A 6,769-nucleotide genomic window follows, 5' to 3' on the forward strand; every position below is an offset into this window, starting at 1 on the left:
TCGATGACATAACCTGTGAGAGATATTCTTTTATCAAGGTCTCCAGCAAAATCAGCATCAACATACCCAATGACTCCATATCTAGTTCTTCCAAACTGTAAGCAAACATCAGTAGTACCTCGTAAGTATATTAAAATCCACTGACCTACTTTCTAATGTTCTTTACCGGGATTCACCATGTATCAGCTAACTGCACTAACTGCATATGATAAATTTGGACGTGAACAAACCATAGCATACATGAGAGATCCTACTGCACTAGAGTATGGAACATGTGACATGTACTCAATCTCATCATCTGATTGTGGAGACAAAGCCGATGAAAGTCTGAAATGGGTTGCTAAAGGAGTACTAAAAGGCTTAGCATTCTGCATATTGAATCTGCAAAGAACTTTCTCAATGTACCCCTTCTAACTTAGGTAAAATTTACTTGCTTTTCTATCTCTGAGAATCTCCATACCAATTATCTTCTTTGTTGGTCCCAAATCTTTCATCTCAAATTCTTCACTTAGTTGGGCTTTGACCTTTCTTATCTTTCCTTTATCTTTCGCTGCTATCAACATGTCATAAACATAAAAGAGTAGATACACAAAAGAACCATCGCTGCTTTTCTTAGAGTAGACATTTATTTTAAAATCAACTTTCAAAGCTACTTCTTTTAAAATCATGAGAAGTCATAAAGGAATCAAACCTCTTGTACCATTATCTTGGTGACTATTTCAAATTGTAAAGGGACTTTTTCAGCAAGCAAACATAGTCCTCTTTTTCTGAGACTGTAAAACCCTTCGGTTCTTGCATGTAAATATCCTCCACAAGTTCTCCATGCAAAAATACAATTTTTGCATCTAACTGCTCAAGCTCCAAATCATGTATAGCCACAATACCCAGCAAAGCTCGAATCGAACTATACTTCACAACTGGGGAGAACACATCTGTGAACTCCACTTTTGGAATTTTACTGTAACCCTTTACCCAAGCCTTACTTTATATTTGGGTTCTTCGACTCTTGGAGTCTCCTCTTTTTTTTTAAACAACCATTTACAACAAATAACCTTTTTACCTTTAGGAAGTTTCATAAGATCCCATGTTTTGTTTTTGTGGAGTGATTCCATCTGCTCTTGCATAGCAAACATCCACTTTTCTAAGTCTTCACAACTAACCGCCTCAGAATAATTAGATGGCTCTTGGTTTGCATCTATATCTTCAGCCACATTTAAATCATAAGCAACTAGATCATCCTCGACATACTTCTTTAGAGGTTTAATTTCTCTTCTAATTCTATTTTTGGCGATAGAGTATTTTGATGAAGAAGCAACTCTAATCTGAATTTTTGTACTGACTTGAGGACTCGACTCTGTTGTGGATTCTAGATTAATCTGATGCTCCATCTGCTTTTGATTTTCTTTATTGGAAGAGCCTTTAAGAGATAAGTTAGGTATTATAGCAGTTTCATCAAAAACATCTCCGCTAATCACAACTTTTCTAATTTCAGGACACCATAACTTATTCCCTTTTACACTAGCTTTATAACCAAGAAAAACACATTTAATGAATCTCGGTTCCAATTTTCCATTATCAACATGAGTATATGCAGGACACCCAAAGATCTTTAAATCAGAATAGTCAACAAGATTACCAGACCATACCTCTTGTGGAGTCTTTTTCTCAATGGCAATGGATGAAGATCGGTTGATCAAAAAACATGTATTAGAGGCTGCTTCAGCACAAAATGACTTTGGTAAGTTGGGATTTGACAACATACATCGAACCTTCTCTATGATCGTTCTATTCATTTGTTCTGCAATGCCGTTTTGCTGTGGAGTATAACAAACTGTCAAGTGTCTCACGATCCCTTCTCACTTGTATAATTTATTAAACTTATCACAAAGAACTCTAAGCTATTGTTTGGGAGGAAGTATTTTCTTTGTTTTCCCGTATATTTTTAAATTATAGTTTTCCAATACTTAAATGCGGAAAACACATCGCTTTTCTGCTTTAGGAAGAACGCTCACACTTTTCTAGAAAAAATCATCAATATAAGTTAGCATATAATTAGCTCCCCCACAGATCAGAATGAATATACTCCAACGTTCCCTTTGTGTTATGGATTCCTCTGGTGAATCAAACTCTCTTTTGCTTTCCAAAAACGCAGTGTTCACAGACCTTTAGTTTGTAAATTCCTTGCCCATCAAAAAGTCCTATTTTGCTCAATTCTACGATTCCATTCTCACTCATATGCCCTAGGCGCATATGCCAAAGTTTAGTAATATCATCATTTGACAAGAAAGAGGATGCGGCAACTGCATCACCAGTAATAGTAGAACCCTGCAAAATATATAACTTGGCAATCTTTCTCTGCATTTCATTACAACGAGGGAACCTTTGGAAATTTTCAAAACCCCACTTTCAGCTATGTATTTGTACCCTTTTAAATCAAGAGTACTCAATAAAATCAAATTTTTCTTCAATTCTGGAACATGTCGTACGTCACTAAGTGTTCTAACAACTCCATCAAACATCTTAACTTTAATTGTTCCAACACCTGCAATTCTACATGAAGCATTATTTCCCATCAAAATAACACCTTTGGACACTGCTTCGTAAGTTGTAAACCAATCTCGATTGGGACTCATGTGGAAGGTGCAGCCCGAATCAAAGATCCACTCCTCGCTCACTTTAGAATTGTTGACAGAAGCGACTAGAAGTTCACCATCGTTGTAGTCTTCTACAACATCAGCTTTACCGAAATTTTCTGGTTGTTTTCCATTTTGATTCGCAGCCTTCCTTTTGATCTTGTTCTCTAGCTTATAACACTCAGATTTAATGTGTCTTTTTTTCTTGCAAAAGTTACAAGTTTTACCTCTGTTTGAAGACTTCGATCTACCCTTTGATTTACCGCGAGGATTCCGTTCCTGTGTCATTCCACGATCATCATCAGTATTTTGATCTTGTCTTCCACGAGCAATGAGACCCTCTCTCTGAGAGTCGGTTTTAACCACAAGATGTATCATCTTATCATATGAGGTTAAAGAATCATAAACCTCATCAACTGTGAGAGACTCGCGACTATATAAAATCGTATCTCTAAAGATTGAATAAGACGGGGGCAACGAACAAAGTAGAATCAACCCTAGATCTTCCTTATCATACTGAACCTCTATGGCCTCCAAGTTTGAGAGAATTTCTTTAAACATTGTTAAGTGTTCGTGCACAGATGTACCTTCCTTCTAACGATGAGCATAAAGACGATGTTTCATATGCAGCTTGCTAGTTAGAGTTTTCGACATAAATATTTGTTCCAACCTCACCCATAATCCAGCGGCGGTCTTCTCCTTCATCACATCCTGCAAAATTTCGTTAGACAAATGCAGATGTAACAATGTTAATGCCTTTTGATCCTTGCGCTTCTTCTCTTCGTCTGTCAATGTTGAAGACATCTTATCTACCCCTAATAGGACTTTCTGTAAGTATATCTGTGTAAGAACTGTCTGCATCTTTATCTGTCACAACGTGAATCTGGTGTTGCCATCCAACAGTGAAATTTCATACTTCAAAGACGCCATTAATGTGATTGAGATGAACAATCCAGAAGCTCTTATACCAATTTGTAAAATATAGAACGTCGGTAATGACAATTTATTGCAAAGAAAAAAAGAAAGAAAAATACAGAACACACAGATTTTACGTGGAAATCCTTTCGAAAAAAAAACCACGGGTAGAGAAGATAATTCACTATGTCGAATTCGAATGATTATAAGAGGAGTAGACTATGTCTATTTATAGGCTTGTAAAACCATATTCTAATAGGAGTGTAGTAAGATTGAAATACTCTAATCAATATCAAATAGATGGAGTTTAATAAGGTTTAAAAAACCTTATTCTAAAATAAAATAAAAGAAGTATAGTTCTATAGGGATTTTACTTTTATTTTATCTTACTATTGTATTCCATTTAAATAAGGATTCGGGTCACTTAATTCTAACATGTGGATATGTTTGTTTTTGTGCACAGGTGATGAATATGTTCCACTTAGCTCGTGATACTTCAACAACATCCAAAACCCTCATCTTAGCTCAATTGAAGTTTATATTACTATTTTTGGACTTAGAGGTGTATTGGTATGTACCTAAGCTAATAGAGAGTAGCTCGGGGCTGACGACAGGATCAAGTAAGGGGTGTAACATAAGGATTTAATTATTCTCAAGTCCTTAGAAAAGTTACATACTAAGACTTAGTTATTTTCCCAATCAAATCTCACTCACTCACTTTGTAATTTAGTCCATGTACTTTACTTGGTGACTTATTTAATAATTTACTAAATATTTTTTTCTAATGTAATTGCTAATATTTCTATTTTTCTATTTCTGTAATTGCTTTATATTTGTTCAATGAAAATCTATGGATGATTCAATTTAATAAATTCAGTCCCACAATCAACTTTTTTGACACTCTCGAAAAATTAGGTTGTTACACCATCTCTTGTTCACAATAAGAGTTCCTTATCTTGAAGGCTTCAAGTTTCCTTAAACCCCTGCAAAGAAACACAAACATGATTAGTGACTCTAGAATCAATGACCTAATGGTCTACTTAATCTTCCATTAAACAAGTTTCTATGACAAAGAGTTTCAAACCCTTGCCCTTAGAGGCTTGGTAACCCTTCCACTTTATAGTTCACCTTGAATTACCCTTTCTTTCCACAAAAGAAACATTTGGGCTTAGATAAGTTCTTAGGTTTTCTAAGCTTCTGCTTTTCCGCTTTTGGCAAGCCTAAAGTCTTAGTCTTTTTCTTAGCTTTCTTTCTTTTCCCATGAAATGAAAAAAAAAACGACGACTAAGTTTGATTTTATTTTTTGAACTTGTTGACCTCCATTCAACATCAACTCATAAGATTGAGTTCCCTTATAAACTATGTAAAAGACAAGTATTTGCCGCCTAAGGTGTAAGCGACCCTAGAGCCAACAAATTCCTTAGACAAGTTTTTGAGCATTATCTCAATTTGAGTGTTCACATCTAGTCCAACCCCATTGTCCTTAGCCTTGGCAAAGTACCCCATAAGTGCAAGCATATGGTTTTTAACTGGAGTACTGGACTTTCATTGAAATTTCATTAAGTTAGTAACAGCAAATTGTCAAGCCAAGGAAGCTTGGCTTCCGAACATATCTTCTAGCTCGTCCATCATCTCTCTAGTGATTCCGTAGCTCTCCAATTGCTTTTGTAAAGTACTGGTCACACTTGCTAGTATATAGCAATGAGCTATCTCATTGGAATCCTTCCACCGAGTTCTAGCCTCAAGTTGGTTTACACTAGGGCATTTTATAACAATGATTGTTTTATGTTTCTTATAGCTGAGAATAATGTGAAGATTCATTTTCCATCTTTGTAATGGTTCCCATTAACTTATTATCAGTAAGGATATTAATCAATGGAGTCAATGCCATTTTTCGCACTATAAAAACAAAATTGTCATTCATTAATTATCTTTGTATTAAGAAAACATTCCGAAAATAGTTTTGCAACAAAGTGATATGCATTTAAATGATGCATGCGTCTTACGTTAAACCTTGAAAACATTTGTAAGACATTGCAACGATAAATCCTACACCCATTGAATTAAGTTACCATGGGGTAATCTTAACCAACTAGTAGGAACATGGATTTTCATTCAATTAATACATTAACCTAATTCATTAGGCATTCACACATGTTAATAATCATTTCGCGTTTGGCCATCATTCTAACTTAAGTAGAGTTTCGTGGGAAGTTACTTAACTAGAATAATCTTGAGTGTATAACCATCAACTCAGCACTCATCATAAATATGTAGGATTATATGAGTCATTGTAGGACAATCTCATTGAGTATCATATATGACTAGTTTTCTATTTAAAAGAAATATCCTTAGTGAAATCCAGATAATAATACTTACCATGGGGTGTGGCCAGGGTAAAATCGGATCCAAGTATTATCATGTTATCATACATAAACCATTGATAGAGGTCGTAGGCCTTGTTTAGAAACTTTCTTCCACTCAATATTTTTAAAAAAAACTATGCAAGATTTTTATTCTGATTTCAATCATGAATGATTGAATATGCAATGACATGTACAACTGATATTCTTTTTCCTAAACTATATGTCATACCTATATTATATATGCATGAACATGCATGTCAATTTAATTCCATGCAATCACATATAACATATACAAAACTGTAAAATTAAATAGACTCTGTCCAGTCGAAGGTTTTCGTTGTTCCATCTTTAGGAAAAATAAAATAATTTAAATTACAATATTTTCCCCAAAAAATTCTTTAGGTTTTTTGGGTAAAAGCCAATTATCTTGTAAGTTTTGCCAAAAAAGATCCCATTTGCCCAAAAATAATCCCAAAATCGAAAAACTCGAATAAATAACCAAAAGTGACTGTCACCATCAATCAAGCTACAGTTGCCATCGTCGGTTGAGTCTCTAGTGGTGGCTGATGGTCGTGCTGCTAGCCACCATCGACCACCACCAGTTAGACTGTCATAGGTCACCCCAACTACTACTGACCACTACCTTCGATCACCCCCAACCACTATTGGCCACCGTCGTCAGGCTCGGGTTTGTGCTTCTTCATTCGGTTTCAGTTTCTATTTCGATGTCAGTCGCTTCGCTTTTCTTGATTCTGCCGAAAATTTTAGGTTACAAAAAATACCTAATATGTTTTTGACTCATATGAATCTTTTAATTTTATGTTTTTGACTCATATGAATCTTTTAATTTTACAA

This window comes from Gossypium raimondii, chromosome 1, assembly GCF_025698545.1.
Source record: "Gossypium raimondii isolate GPD5lz chromosome 1, ASM2569854v1, whole genome shotgun sequence".
Taxonomy (NCBI): domain Eukaryota; kingdom Viridiplantae; phylum Streptophyta; class Magnoliopsida; order Malvales; family Malvaceae; genus Gossypium; species Gossypium raimondii.